At 53.2% G+C, this 15,731-nt stretch overlaps 1 protein-coding gene across 1 annotated transcript in view; it reads right to left on the minus strand.

The window, feature by feature from the left end:
- Nucleotides 1–15,731, minus strand: part of FAM53B (family with sequence similarity 53, member B) — a 120,858-nt gene that overhangs the window by 7,625 nt on the left and 97,502 nt on the right. The gene's annotated exons all lie outside the window — the stretch shown is intronic.

Consider the following 15,731-nt stretch of genomic DNA (forward strand, 5'->3'; position numbering starts at 1 on the left):
GTGCTGGGGAGCGGCGGGTGCTGGGGACGCCTCTCCTGGGTTAGTTGGTGTCTTAAGCGTAGTGCCCACGAGGCTTCTTCTGGGCCCCTGCCTGCGCCAAGCCCGTCTCCCGGAGGCGCTCGAGTGCCTCTCTTTTGAGCGAATGATGACCACTTCCCTCCTGTGCCACTGCTCCTCACGGCGGGCCCAGCTGTGTTTCCTCCTTCCCTTGCTCTCTCCCTCTTTTTAGTCCAGTTTTATGGCACTCTGTGTTAGAGGTCTTCATGGAGCTACCTCAAGTCCCTCTAAGAAAGGGCCATCAACAAGCCCAGCTCACAAGTCAGGAGCAGAGCCTGGCCTGGCAGCTGCCCTGCTAAAAGCTGCAAGGGCCCCGGCTCCGGCTGAGTGGACGCATTTCCTCCCCAAACATGCTTGCATGAGAACAGAATTCTCCAAGTATCAAGAAAACACCAGGCTATGAGAACGGATGGCCAACAGTCTGGAAATTTTCTAAGTCCCATTTGTGCTGGAAGCTGGCACAGAAACAACCAAGACGGCAAGGCATGTGGTTTCCTAGGCTCTTTAAAAAACTATTTCAGAAAAGAAAAAAAGGCACAAGCATATTTCTGGCCCATCTTTAATCCATCTTTGGTAAATCTGGATTTTGCATGAAGGCTGTACTCTTTCTCACAGGAAGCTGCTGCCCCTGCCCCTGGGGCCAGAGGGGTCAGGTGGCGGCAGCTTCTTTTCCTCAGAGGTGGCAGGTGCTAGAGATGCCTCGAAGGTCGTGGGCGTGGCCAACCTTTCCCTAGGGGCTGATTGCCCATGCTCTGCAGGGCCCTTCCCCCTGGGCATCTGGTCTGCTGCTGCTTCACAGCCACCTCCTGTGTAGGCCAGGCCAGCTGCTCGCCCAGGACCGTGTTGGTGCCCAGTCTTAAAAAGGGATAGCATCAGCCAGGTGGGGTGGGTCACACCTGTAATCCCACAACTTTGGGAGGCCAAGGCAGGTGGATTGCTTGAGCCCAGGAGTTCAAGATCAGCCTGGGCAACATGGCAAAACCCCATCTCTACCAAAAAAACTAAAATTAGCCTGACACAGTGGTGCATGCCTGTGGTCCCTGCTACTCAGGAGGCTGAGGTGGGAGGATCACTTAAGCCCAGGTGGCAGAGGTCACAGTGAGCCGAGATCGCACCACTGCACTCTAGCCTGGGCGACAGAGCAAGACCCTGTCTCTCCAAAAAAAAAAAACAAAAAAACAAAAGCGGGGGACAGCATCATGTCCAGCCCATTTTTGTGAAATGCTTACCACCTTTGGACCCCAAAAGAGGCAGCCCTTCTGAGTCTGGACTGCCCTTAGGAATCAGGGCAACACTGGCAGCAAAACCCAGACGGGGAAGCCAGGTTGCCAGGGCCTGAAAATAGGGAAATCAAGTTGCCAGGAGCGGGAAGGTCCTCCAGGGTCCTTGGAGCTCCATGGATTCAGCAATGGATACTCAAGGCTCTTCCCAGACCACAGGTTCTAGAAGCAAATGGCCCAGTGGGGCTGGTAAATATCTACGGGGTGGAAGGCTGGCCCTGGTCAGTTACTAGGGAAGTGCCCGCCTTCCTGTGACAGTTTCCTCAGCTCATTTCTGCAGAGGCCAACAAACGTGTACTGAGCCACATGCCAGACAGATTGTGGTCACGCTGTTGCAGAAGCCAGTACCTCAGGGGACAGACTTTGGAGGCACTGACTCAGGTTGGTCAGGTCCACAGGGCAGGCACCATTTTCCCTTTTCTGTGGACAAGGTATCTTGCCCCAAATCTGACATCCCCTCCAGGTCTGGGAGGCCCAGGTGGTGCCAGAACCAGGTGTGCTGTGTGGCAGCCAGTCCAGGCCACCCTGAGTCACTTCGGGAAGGGTGGCACCAGTTTGGGGCTCTCTCCGTGGTCTCCACACCCCCAGCCATCCCTGGGCCTTGCTGTCCCTGCTCTGGTGGCTCTCTTGGGGCCCCCATGCTGCGCATCGGGGGCACCCCTCCCACTGGATTCTTTACGCAGCGTGGCCTTGCCTCTGGTAACTTGAGGCCTAGGGCCCAGCTGGGGACGAGGACTATAAGGAAAATGACCTATGGCCTCCAGAGGCTGAAGGAATTGGGGAAGGAGGAATTAATCTTCGGGACAGCCCATCCCCGGCCCAGACACCTAAAAACCCGGGCCTCTGCAGACAGACCTAGGGCCAGCAGGCCCAGCCTACTATCTCCCATGCCAGACCCGAGGAAGGCAAGCGCGGGCTCCAGCAGGTCCCCTGTGGACTCCAGCAACAGAGGGTTCCTCATAACGGAGCCCTGGAAAGTCACTCCATTGGTCTAGGGAGTTGTAAAGTTCACCGGAGTGGTGCTCATTGGGCTAAACCCGCCAAGCAGGCCAGAGCCTGGCCACCACTCTCGAATGGCCTTCCCCAAGTCCCCTCTTCCTCAGGCTCTGCTGCCTGGGCCCCTCCGTCCTTGCTGTTCCCACTCATGCTCTGGCTCCTTCTACAGCAAACCTCGTTCAGCCACATAAACCCCCTCTACACCAGCCCTGGGTCAGCACCATCCTGATGGCCCCGCTCTATCTTCCCCCTTCACTGGCAGATACCTTCTCTCCCACCAAAACCCACCTCTGCAGCAGCCAATCCGGAAGCAGGCCCAAGCTCCTGTGTGTACCCCGTTTCCTGCCAAGCGTGCAGGGAACCCTGACCCCACATGCCACGGCCTGGTTCACAGTGGGTGCGTCGTGCAGCCTGGGGGCAGAGGGTAGGTGGGAAGGAAGGGTCCACCCCGGTTGGCCCACCCAGCTAGGCCTCTGTTTGCACAGCCCTGGGATCCTGCGGCCTACACCCCAGGGTGCTGTGGGTAAGAACAGGCCTTGCAGGCCCAGAGCCACGCGTGTCCTCTGAATGGTGGCCAACCCAGTGGCCTCTCTGAGGGCACCCCACAGGCCACACGGTGGCGACGTTGTTTCTGCACCAGGCCCCAGATGGCAGATGGCCTGCCCGAACACAGAAGGTGTGGGAGCTGACGCCAAAGGGCCTCCCGGCGCTCTCACAATTGGAAAACAAACATTTTGTTTCTGTGGTGTACATTCCAGCCACCACACACTCAGGACAGGACTTGAGAAACCACCTCGCTCGCAGCTTGGCGTGAAGAGAATTCTTTGCCTAACAAAAGTCGAGGAACCTTTCCAAAGCACACAGGGTCCTGGCGGGGGCTGAGGCCAGCACACTGCCTGCGCCCACAGACCTTCAACAGAGCCGACCAGCAGGGCGCACAGTGTCGGGGGTGGCTTCTGAGCAGGACTAGCGATGCAGAAGGTATGTCTGAGGCTCTCAGAGGGGCTGCTGGGCACTCGTTCGCATTCAGCTGCCTGGGGCCACGTCGGGGTGCTGAAGACAGGACTGCAGGGTACGGGGGCCTCTGGGCTCCACCCCAGCAGCTCACAGCTCTGTTCCAGATATCGCCTTCCATGGAGGGCACACTGGGGAAAGGGGATCCTTCTTGGAGAAGTGAGCAAATCACCAACCGGTTTAGCCACTCTTGCAGATGAGCAGACAGAGGCTGAACGAGGAGAAGGGATGTGCCCCAGACTGCACAGCTGTGTGACGTGCAATCAGACCTCATCACTCCTGGGCTGTGCTCAGGAAAGCATGCGGTCCTCCGGCAGGACGGTGGGGTAGTACAGGCTGGACAGGCCTGGGCTGGAATATCCCAGCTCGGGTGTGCCCTGAGGGACCTTGGCAAATCATTAAACTTCTGTGCCTCAGTTTCTCATGTGTACGAGGCTAATAAGAGCCTCAAAGCCTCAGAAGTGTTTGGAGGGATAAATAGAGACCACCAAGGAGGCCACGGAGAGTGCGATCCCCTCTTCCCACACTCCACCCCACAACTGTGCCTGTGACTCTCTCTGGACACAGCGAAGCCACAGCAAAGGGGTCTGGGAGCTCTGCCTATATCCAATTGCTCTTGCTAAAAAAAAAACCTGCTTTCAAGAGCAAGAAGACACGCCAGCAACACAAAAGATAAAATACCTAGGAATGAACTTGTAAGAACTGGTAAAACTGATAGAAAACAAAAAAATACTTTAAAGAACAGAAAAGTAAGACTGAACAAATAGAAATAAATCTTGTGTCAAGTTAGATTCAACCTCAAGTAGGTGTAAAATCTCCCTAAATTAATTCATAAGTCTAATATGATCCCAATCTAAAATATCAACAGCACTCCCAATCCCCATGGTCTTAGGACAAACTAATTTTCAAGTTTTTAATGAAAAAATACACAAGTGAGATTAGTCAGGAAACTCTGTAAAGAACAGTGGGGAAGCTAACCCTCCTAGACTAGTCCGTATCATATAATATGCCAAACACATTGCTAAGCCTCCAAAACTACAACAGCATATTAGTATGAACGTACATGCATACCTACAGAGACCAATGAAACAGAATGTTCTGAAACAGACCCAGTTTAGTATATGATAAAGGTAGAATCTCAAAGCAGAGAAGAAAAGATGGCATTCTCCACAGACAATACTGAAACAGACGGGCAGCTACATTAAAGAAAAGGTTGGCTCCATATTCACACCACATACAAGATAAACTCAACACAGACCAAAGAGTGTAATATAACCCATAAAAGTACTAGAAGAAAACAGGAGACTTCCTTTATCATCTTGAGAGAAAAAAAGGCCTTTCCAAAACTCAAAATCCAGAGCCATAAAATAAATAAGTAATAAATTTGGTAAAAACATTTTTTTTTTAACATGTCAAAAAACGCCAAATGCACTGGTAGGAATGTAAGATGGTGCAGTCACTGTGGAGAACAGTTTGGCAGCTTCTCAAAATGTTCAACACAGAGTTACCATCAGACCCAGCAATTCCACGTCTAAGAAATGAAAACATATGTCTATGCAGAAACTTGCACACAAACATTTACAACAGCGTTATTCATAATATCCAAAAAGTAGAAACAGCCCAAATGTCTATCAACTGGTGAATGGATACATAAAATGTGGTCTGGCCGTACAACAGAATATTATTTGGCCATAAAAAGAAAGGAGATACTGATACATGCTACAGTGTGGAAGACCCTTGAAAGCATGATGCTAAGTGACAGAAGCCAGACGCAAAAGGCCACATATTGTGTGGATCCATTGATATGAAATGTCCAGAATAGGGAAACCCACTGATTCGGTTTGGCTGTGTCCCCACCCAAATCTCACCTTGAACTGTAGTTCCCATAATCCCCACGTGCCGTAGGAGGGATGCAGTGGAAGGCAACTGAATCATGGTGGCAGTTACCTTCATACTATTCTCGTGATAGTGAGTTAGTTCTCACGAGATCTGATGGTTTTGTAAGAGGCTTTCCCTGCTTTGTTCAGCACTTCTCTCTCCTGCCACCATGTGAAGAAGGATGTGTTTGCTTCCCCTTCTGCCATGATTGTAAGTTTCCTGAGGCCTCCCCAGCCATGAGGAACTGTGAGTCAATTAAGCCTCTTTCCTTTAAAATTACCCAGTCTCAAGTATTTCCTTATGGCAACGTAAGAACGCACTAATACACTCATCAAGACAGAATGAAGTTTTGTGGTTGCCAGTGGCTGGGAGTGGGGGTGGCTGAAGGGGATGGAGAGTGACTGCTAAGGGGTATGGACTTTCTTTTGAGGTGATAAAAATGTTCTAAAATTGATTGTGATGATGGCTGTGGAACTCTCTGAATATATTCAAGACCACTAAGTTGTACACCTTAAATGGGTGAACTGTGTGGTATATGAATTATATCTCAGTAAAGCTCAAGAATGTCAAAAGCAAAATCAGAAAACAAAGAACAAATTAGTAGTAAGTATTTGTAACTCATATCACAGGCAAAAATTAATCTCCCTAATATACAATTGAGAAGAAAAAGACCAAAGATACAATTATCTTATATTTTTATTGTTTTTGGAGATGGAGTCTCACTCTGTTGCCCAGGCTGGAATGCAGTGGCATGATCTCGGCTCACTGAAACCTCCACCTCTTGGGTTCAAGTGCTTCTCCTGCCTCAGCCTCCCGAATAGCTGGGACTACAGGCGCCCGCCACCATGCCCGGCTAACTTTTTATATTTTCAGTAGAGACAGGGTTTCACCACATTGGCCAGGCTGGTCTCAAACTCCTGACCTTGTGATTTGCCCGCCTCGGCCTCTCAGTGCTGGGATTACAGGTACGAGCCACCGCGCCTGACTGACACAATTATTTTCAAAGGGCAAATGAAAAGAACACAGAAAAGGACACAAGAATAGCCTTTACATATACAAAAAGATGTTCAACTGATTAGAAAACTGCAAACCAAAATGACAGAGAAACTGTTTTTTACCTATCTGGTTGTGAAAATGTCAAATGTTGGACGAGCCTCTGGGCAGTGGGGAAACTGAGATGCAGGGAGGAAGGGCTCCTATAATGTTAACCTGACAACATCCTCCAAGAGGCCAAAGGCACATGACGTGTGACCAAGCGATCCTGATGGGAATTAACCCAGCAGAAGACGGATCTCCCATATCCAAAGGGACTCATGCACTCGAAACTCACAGCTGAAGAAGCCCAGAAGAGTCAGCAGGGGACCCTGCAAAGTGGGCACATCCGAGCAGTGGAACACCACGCAGCCAAAAAAAGGGCATGAAAACACCTCCAGGGTTTACTGTTCAAGAAAACAAGGTACAGCAAGGTATGTATTACATGCTATTATCTGCTTTGTTATAAGAAGAACTGAAATTCCTATTTGCTTGTATTTGTAAAAATGAGCACAAGAAACTAGCAGTCTGTCTGAGGGCATGGGGGATGGGAGAGATGGGGCAAGAGTTTACTCCATGTTGTTTTAATTTTCGAACACATGAAGGTACTATCCAAACATGAAATGCAATGTCTATCTCTGTGTGTGTTTATTTACCTTAAGAGCAAAGGACACACTAAGTTAGAAAAGGCCAAAATCCTATTCACATGATCACTTGTATTTCCCAAAGGGGAATCCCCACCCCATCTCCATATTAAAATTCCCAGTGTTTCTCTACCAAAGTTCTTTTCTTTCCTTTTCTCTTTATTGGTAGCAATAAAGCGTATGCATTTTTTTTTCACAGCACTTTGCAAAATTTGTGGACAAAAGAACTCTACCAGCCCCAGGTTCCTGCACTTAATAATCATGAAATTAAATGTGAGTTTCACACAAGGGGGACATGCAAACATCAGGAGGGGCCGACCCCTGAACGGCCAGTGTGCCACCCTGTGCCAGACACCTGCATGTGAGTGGTTAGCCAGGAGGCTTTTCACATGGCTGGTAGGTGCTTTCACAGAACAACAGGAAGAGGGAGATCCCAGGAAAACACTCACTGTTTTGCTGTTACAGAGGTTCAGGTGGCCTCCTGCCCGCCCACCCTGGGGCAGTTTTGCACCTGCAGCCTCAGCTGCACCTGCCTTGTCCACAGAGGCCCACGTTGGCCACTCGGGGCAGCTGCTGGGCTGGGCCCCATCCTGCGGAGGTTAGAGGAGAAGGCTGCCTGTTGGTCACCAATGGTTATGGGGGGGAATGGTCTCTCGTGTCTGTGAGCAGCCTCAGTAGCCACAGGAGCATCACGAGCATTCTGACACACACAGAACACGGACGCCTTGGCCAGGTGCCTGCAGTTCTGATGCTTGTGAAGCCGGCCGGAGCCCCGCTTCCAACGGCCGTATTTTCACACCCACTGAGCAGATGAGATGCAGAGGTGGAGTTCACAGAGTCAGATGCAGCTAGATTTCCTTTTGATTTGCTGGGAATGAGACTTCTTTCCTCCCAACAATGAAACAGAAGTCACAAGGAGAAGGCAGGCAAGTGCTGCAGAAACACAACGGATTTATCTGCCCAAACAGGCCTCAGCACAAAAACCTCCAGAAGCAAGCAGTCACCACGACCCTCCAGAGGCTGCCCTTTCTGATAAAATGCTCCCTGCTCCCACTCGAGAGGGCCCCCTTGGAAATGGGGTCTAAACGCATCTCTGGGGACCTCCACCTGTCCTCCATTCTGAGCAGGAGTTGGGTCACCCTTTCTGGTGCCGGGCCTCACAGGGTCCGCAGGTGGCAGGAGACAACGAGACGTGCCACGAGGCAGCGTGGGTCCAGGACGTACCTGGCAGGACCTGGGTGCCTGACTTTGGCTCCAGCCGCCTTGTGCTGGCCATGCCCTGGGGAACTGGGCCCATCTGCACAATGAGGGTCTTCAGCTTGAGCCCCAGGTGTCCCTGCCCTACCCTGCAAGGCCACTGCACTGAGACTAGCTTCGATGCAACTTGAGACCGGGCACCAAATCCAACTCAGACCTGTACTGCTGACCACAGCAGCCCTAATGGCCACCTAAGGCCAGATCCCATCTCAAGCTCCAGACCCAATGAGCATGTCCCTGCTGATGTCCCACGGTCCTCTCAGCTCAACGTGTCTCAAACCTGATCCAGCACCTTCCTCCCCAAGCTCTCAGAATAAAAAGCAAATGCCTCACTCCAGGGCTAAAGGCCTGGTATCTCCAGTCCCATCTCACTCACACCCTCCCTGCCTACTCAGGCTCTCCCGGACACACAGAGTCCCTCCCATGGAGTGCCCTCCATAGGCCAAGATCACCCCCTTCCTAAACCTCTCTCTCCCTGAAAGACTCTTCCTCTGCACAGCCCAGCTGAAACAGCCACCCCAGTCCCATTAAAGCCTCCATGGAGCCTCTCTGTCCAGGCAGAGGGAACTGCGCTCTCCATCCTGGAGCCTCCCACACCCATGAGCTGGTGGGCCCTTCCTGCCTGAGTACCTCTGTGGGCTGCATCCCTGATACCTGGAAAAGCAGGGCCAGGTGGCTGAATGAAGCACTGAAATGACGATCCATTTGGGGTGGGATCCTGCCTCTCAACACTAGGAGTGGCCGGGCGCAGTGGCTCAAGCCTGTAATCCCAGCCCTGTGGGAGGCCGAGCTGGGCGGATCACGAGGTCAGGAGATCGAGACCATCCTGGCTAACATGGTGAAACCAACCCTGTCTCTACTAAAAATACAAAAAAATTAGCTGGGTGCCTGTAGTCCCAGCTACTCGGGAGGCCGAGGCAAGAGAATGGCGAGAACCCGGGAGGCGGAGCTTTCAGTGAGCTGAGATCGCGTCACTGCACTCCAGCCTGGGCGACAGAGCGAGACTCCACTCAAAAACAAAACAAAACAAAACACTAGGACCGGTGTTTCCTTGGGCATGTTACGCAATCTGAGTTTCTCTTTTCCCATCTGTAAAATGGGGAAATAAAACTGCCCTAGAGGGGCCGCCTGGAGTTGAAATGAGATCATGAGCAACGCCAGGCTCAGAGGGGTTTGAACAGCAGCTGATGGTGCCAGATGCACCGCGACAGAGGGAGGGGCCCACGTTGCCCACGAGCAGCCCCAGGCAGATGCAGCACAAGGAGAACCTCTGACCACCTCACCCCACCCACAAGCAGTCCGTGAAAGCAAAGATCCCAGGCATGCTGGGGACGGGAGAGACCACGCTGGCCCTCACTGACTACTGGAGCCCTTCAGGGCCGAGGACAAGTGGCAGACCAGCAAGACTTGGCCAGCACGTCCCAGCACGTCCAGCAGGGCAGCTGGCCATGGACATGCCCGCTGGTGGTGGGTGTGGCAGGACATTCCTGGGCACATTCTGCCCCTCTGGGCTCAGCTGGCCCCACCTGCAGTGCCAGAACTGAGTGGTGGGAACAAAATGTGTGGGGCCCTGGCATTCCCTGAGCCCCAGAGGACCTGCTGGAAGACTACATTTGCTAAGGCTTTTCCCACCTGGAGGCAAACCAAACACTTGCTTAGCTATTGGGTGGAGATGTGGGGAGACTCACCCCAGACTTACCCACCAGGGACCCTTCCTGGGGTGGCTCAGCCTCTTGCCCATATAAGTCCCATCGCTCTAACCCAATGTGACGCCCTGACAGGGAGACCCTAGTTCAGGGCTTCTGGACCACAGGGATTCAGGGGTGGCCCATGGGGAGTGGGGTTCTGTATTCTCTACCAGACCTGGCCAGACCCACCCCAGCAGGAAGTCAGGATTCTGTGCCAGGTTCAGGCACTCAGGAAATGTTTCCTTAAAGGGCACTGAAAGTGCCAGGAGATCCCCAAGAGGGCTGACGACAGGGCCCATCCTCAGCAGTGGGCACGCAGCCCAGGGCATGCTGTTTGCCACCGAACAGACACAGAAATAGAGAATCTGCCCTGTCTAGCTGAGTGGCCTTGGGCAGGTCATGGTGGGCATCATGAGGCAGACCCCTCCAGGCGGCTGTGCAGGCTGGATCAGGAGGGATCCGGGGAAGGCCCAGCTCAAGGCCCAGGGTGCCTGGCAGTTGGCGCTCCCACTCAGAAGCCCAACTCAGGCTCCAGAAGTGTTGGCCGGGGTGGGTCTCTGTTCTTTTTACTTCCCCGGGGACACACCTCAACATAACTATGAATTTCCTGATAGGCTCCCCCTGCTTTCTATATTTTCCCCTTTTGTTCATTACTGTTTAAATGCTTGGCAGAATATACAAACACAGCACCCGCATCCCACAGCGCCTAGTTGCAGTCTGAGTGAAGGTGCTGGAGACAGATGCCTGGGGCGGGCATGGGGGGACCTCTCACCTCCATCAGCACATCATCCAGGCATGAGGAACAGGTTCTGCCAGCCTCCTGTTTATACCCGGAGAGACAGAGGTTGGTTTGGGCAAACTCCCACCAAGGGGCAGTGGCAGGGCCAGGTTCAAATCCGGATCTGTCTGTCAAAGCCTGCACCCACCCTTAACCACCACGCTTCACCTCACTGCTACCATAAACACCAGAATTCAGGACACCAGAAAATCACTTTCTACCCCTAGGTACCCCCAGCAATCCTTGCCTGCTGCTTGGGAAAAATTCCCAACTACAAGGCTGACGGCCCTTGGGCAGAGCCACCCCACCAACTGGAGTGGCAAAGAAGGAAATTCAGGGAGCCCTGACGGCTGCACCTTGCTACAGGTGCGTTCTCGGGTGCACCCCCTGGGCTTGTCTGCGAGTGTGAGGAGCAGCACAACCTCGGGCCCTCCACGCCTCTCTGGACAGCACCCTCAGCCTGCACAGCTCTGCATGGTGGAGAGGGATCATGTTCCTGAGCAGCCAAGCCTTGACCCCAGAAAATGGCAGGCAGGGGCTGGGATAACAAGGGGAGTAGGGGGGCGCACCAAGATGGCCCCTGAAGAATGTGCCGCCTTGGAGCACATTAGGCCTTGGAGCCGCCCTAAATCATTCTTAAATCCACATGTTTCTTCCTGTGCAGAAAACCAACCCAAAGGTGGAGATGCCATAAATCCCATCAGTCTGTCATCCCCTAGAATCTTGTCTTGTCCTGGGAACAAAGGCAGGGCATTTCTGGAGGTCCATTCTGGTGTCCTAGCAGCTGCAGAGCCCCGAATGATGGCAGAGCTAATGTTTACTAAGAATTTACCCTGAGCTCCATGGGATCGTCCCACTAAACCTTCACCTCAACCTTGGGAGGGGGCGCTACTGTCATCAGAGGTTTGGAATCTTGCTGAGGCCACACAGGCAGTGAGTGGGGAGGATCTGAGCGCCAGCAGTCCAAATCCGGGATCAAGTGCTGACCACCATGCAATACGGCCCCCAGCGCAGGATGAGAGGAGGAAAAAGACAGGCCTCCCTGCGGCAGAGCAGAGTGAGGCAACAGCCCGGCAAAGGCCGCAGAGGGCACGCCCCGCTGACCCCACACTAGGTAGAGCCCTCAGCCAGATGGGAGGAAGGGACAAAGGCTGTGGGTATTTTACTTTTCTCTGGAGCATACCCCCCCTAGGTGACAAATGATGTGTGGGGGAGAGGCTGAAAGCACCCAGAAGACAAAACCAGCAAGACAAAACAGGCAAGAAACCAGCACAGTGCCCAGAGCAGGCAGCCTCCGGGGGACCCCGATTGGCTCTCATCCAGTTCCTTCCCTTAAAGGTAAATGCTCACAGGTCATACACACACCTCTCGCTATGCTGGATTCACTTCAAGATGTTGCAGTTTCTACAGTGACCAATAATGCTGGGGCCAGTTTAACTCTGAGCCCCCAGTGACCCTTCCAGTGCAGATGTGAAGTGTGAGCTGTGGTATAGCAGTGAGAAGACAGGTGCCTACCACACTACCCCAAGACCAGCTTCAGGGCAGGGCCCCAGCCTCTGGCTAAGACCATCACTGAGCCCATCACTGGCTCAGCCCAAGTGGGGAGATGAGCCGACTCGGTCCTGGCACCAACATCTGGTGCTTCAGAGAAAGCACAGAACCCACTGGGAAGGTGCCTCTCCTTCTATCGGCAAGTGGCTACCACAAAAAGGAGCTGCCAGACACCACGTGTCATCACTGAGGCCCATGTTCACTAGAAAAGGGGAGTCAAGAGTCACAGGGAACTCAGAGAACTCAGAGGTAAGATTCTAAAATCCTCGAGGGAGCCACCACCATGGCCTAGGGGAAAAGCACCCCCCACCAACACACTGGATCCCCTGTGCCTGCAAGAGGCCCCTTCTTGGGAGCCAGAGAGGAGCCCCTTCTTGACCCTCTGTCCGAGGTGTCAACAGGTGCATCTTATTAAGATGGCAAGCACTAAGACTTACAGGTCCCATGAACTAGACCCTAACTATGTTCCGGGCACTGCAAAAGGAACTTGGCACACCGTGACTCGCTGGTTCCTCCAGAAGCCCCAGGAGGCCTGTGCCAGTGATACTATTTTATAGTTGAGGAAACACAGGCCTAGAGAGGCTGAGGAGTCTGCTAAGGTCACCCAGCTGGAGAGCCGGAAGCCTAAAGCAGGTATCCATCTGAACCAACGGCGTGCGTGCATATGCATGTGCACACATGCCCACCCTGAGAACCTGAGAGTTCCTCGAGGAAGAACAAGCCATCAGAGCCCTAACTGGAAGTCACCACAACTGCAGTCAGTGGCCACAGGGCGGCCACTTCTGTCTCCCACCCTTGAGAACAGTAGCCCTCCCTGCTGAGAGGCTTTAAGGGCAATCTGCCAGGCCAGCAGGTCCTGGAGATCTTAACAAAGGCATGGGCTCCAGGGAAAGAGAGGAGGACAGCCAGAGCGCCACGCATGTGAACACGTCCACAGTGGAGGGTCTCATTCTCACACCAACGCCTCTCCGGTGGTTGTGACAAGAGCAGGCCAGCTTCAAGGGTGGGACAATGAAGGCAGTGACTTTGCCAAAACAGAAGGGCAGCCTGGCATAGCCCAGACGGCCCAGATGTCACCTTCTCAAGCCTGACGACTCCCATCTGCAGAACCTGCCCGGTGGCCCAACAGGCAGATGGGTGCTCAGGCTGGCTTGCAGGCATACCACTCAGCCACAGCAGCCAAACTGGTTAACATCCTTCGGCAGCAATGTCCCTGACTGAACACGGAACTTGAAATCCCTGTGAGCATCCCCAAGAAAAATGGGCACATGCAGCTGCCGATCACAGAAGCTTTACGACAGTGACTCCAGGCAGAAAGGGTGGCCTTCTCTTCTTATATAGTTGGAATTTGTTCTCATTGTAAAATTAAATAGGAGCCAAGAAATGTCCCCGTAACTGTCCCTGCAGGGTAGAGGTTGGTCTAGGAGAAACCTCTTGAAGTCATAGCACACGGCTCTCTGGCGGTCCGGCGAGACTGTCTTTTTCCTTTCCATACTATGTGCACTCCCCTCCTTCCTTCATCTCCACTACTGTCTCCTCTAAGTGAGACCCCACAGTGTTTTCATGAAAGCAAGAAAAACGGACATTCCTGATGGTATTGTGGGACCTGTCGAGGCGGAATCGCTCACATATGCCTTTTTTCTCACTGTTAGCTTGAGATGATCTTAAAGAAAGAAAAGAAAGAGCACAAAAAGGACACACAAAACACAAACAAAAAAGTCCCTTCCTCGATGGCCGACAGGAAATAAAGCCAGCTCTCTGTCTCTAGAGAGAAACATCAATTGTTGGAACACACAGGTTAAGGGAGAATCACAGAATCAAGGATCCCACTCACCCAGCTGAAAGCAAGAAAGCAACTTCCAGTGGATTGAGGGAAAAAAATTAATTGCAGCTTTAGAAAAACCTCTTCTGCGAGGCTGGGCTATGGGGTCATTGAAGCCCAGGCGGCTCGGCAGGGCCCTCAGCAGTTCTCCCTATTCACGACGCGCAGGTGGCTGATAAATTTCCCAGGGTTTCTCGGCGCGGTGATTGCGCCTGGCTCTTTCAGCGCGGCTGCAGGAATCTATACAGGTCCACTTAAATCAGTCTGAAGCTGTGAAAGGCTCCATCACTCGCCGCCCGGGCCCGGCCGCCCAAACAGAGCCCCGGGAGGGCCGGCGGGCGGGTGCAGGGCTGGGAGGACAGTGCCAATTAAAAATCTGAGCCTGTGGGCCTTTCTCTTTCTCGTTTTCATTCCTACAGCTACATTGTGTCCACTGGCAGCGGATTCCAAAGGCGAAGAGGCTGCATTCACAGCCTGGAGCTTTAGAGCCGCCATCCCGAACCAGGCTAATTAAAAACGTGATTTCCCTCACAGGGCTGCCCCGGGGAGCAGTGAGGATGGAAGGCTCAGAAGATGAGGCGCAACTGTGCATGCTGGGCAGCTCCTGGAGTGGCTGGCAGGCTAGGAATACAGGGCCCTTTCTGACCACCGCCCCATCCTCAGAGAGACACAGGGCATCTGGAGGTTGGAGTGGCCCATCTGCACATGGCATCTGTCCCCAGAAAAGGCTGGTCCCTTGGGTCTCTGGAACATTCTAGTGTTTCCTGCTAATGCCAGTGGCCTCCACACCTGCTCAGGAAGAAAGGGCAAAACTGGCAGGGTGGGGGAGAGCCATCTCACATAGCCTTGCTCCAACAAGGATATGACTCACCTGCTCCCAGGGCACCTGGTGGGCCACAAGGCACCAGGCCATTACTATTGAGCTGCTTACAGTTGGGGGAAGAGGGTACCCAGGCCTGGCCACTTTGCAGCTATTTGTCTACCACCTGGTCACTTGGCCCCTCCGAGCCTGCCTCCTCAATTGGAAAATGCCGATAAGGAGAGCTAGCTCACACGAGTCAGCTGGGCTAGCACAGTCATGGAACACAGCCCTTACCCAGTGACAGCTAAGACCGCAACCCATAGCACTACCAGTGGCTACAGCCCCTTCACGTCCTCTGCCAGCAAACCAAGGAGCTTTGGCTCTGCAAAGGCCAATTAAAACCCCCAGAGACACGGGACTGGCGCTACTCACTGCCCGCCCTCCTACCTTCCTTCCTTTTAGAATTCCAGGACAGCTCCTAGCCTAGAAATGGATGAAGATGTGGGTGGCAATTCTGTTCTTTCAGTGAAATGCACATCACTTCTGGCTGACCTGCCTGGCATTCAGCAACCCTTCTCCAAATTACCAGGGTTTCCTCCTGGCAGAAACCGCTCAGAAATGCACCACTCAAAGGGTTTTGCCACTGAGGGAGGCCTGAGAGGTGACCTTCCTGGGGTGCTCAGAGAAGCTTGGGATGTCAGTTTCCCAGATGGCTGTGGATAGGGGACCTGAGAGGGCAGATGGGTCCTGGGGGTGGCAGCAGGTATGGGCATGGGGGAGGGAGGCAGACGAGGGCCATTTGGGCTGGCTTTTCCAGCCAGAGCCTGCTCTGACAGGTAGACTGGGAGACGGAAGGGGACAGCGCATCAGTCCCTCTGCTGCAGGACTTGGTGCTGCAAGAACATCTGTTCCTAAGTGGGTGATGGTGGCCC

This window comes from Mandrillus leucophaeus, unplaced genomic scaffold (genome assembly GCF_000951045.1).
Source record: "Mandrillus leucophaeus isolate KB7577 unplaced genomic scaffold, Mleu.le_1.0 Scaffold299, whole genome shotgun sequence".
Taxonomy (NCBI): Eukaryota; Metazoa; Chordata; class Mammalia; order Primates; family Cercopithecidae; genus Mandrillus; species Mandrillus leucophaeus.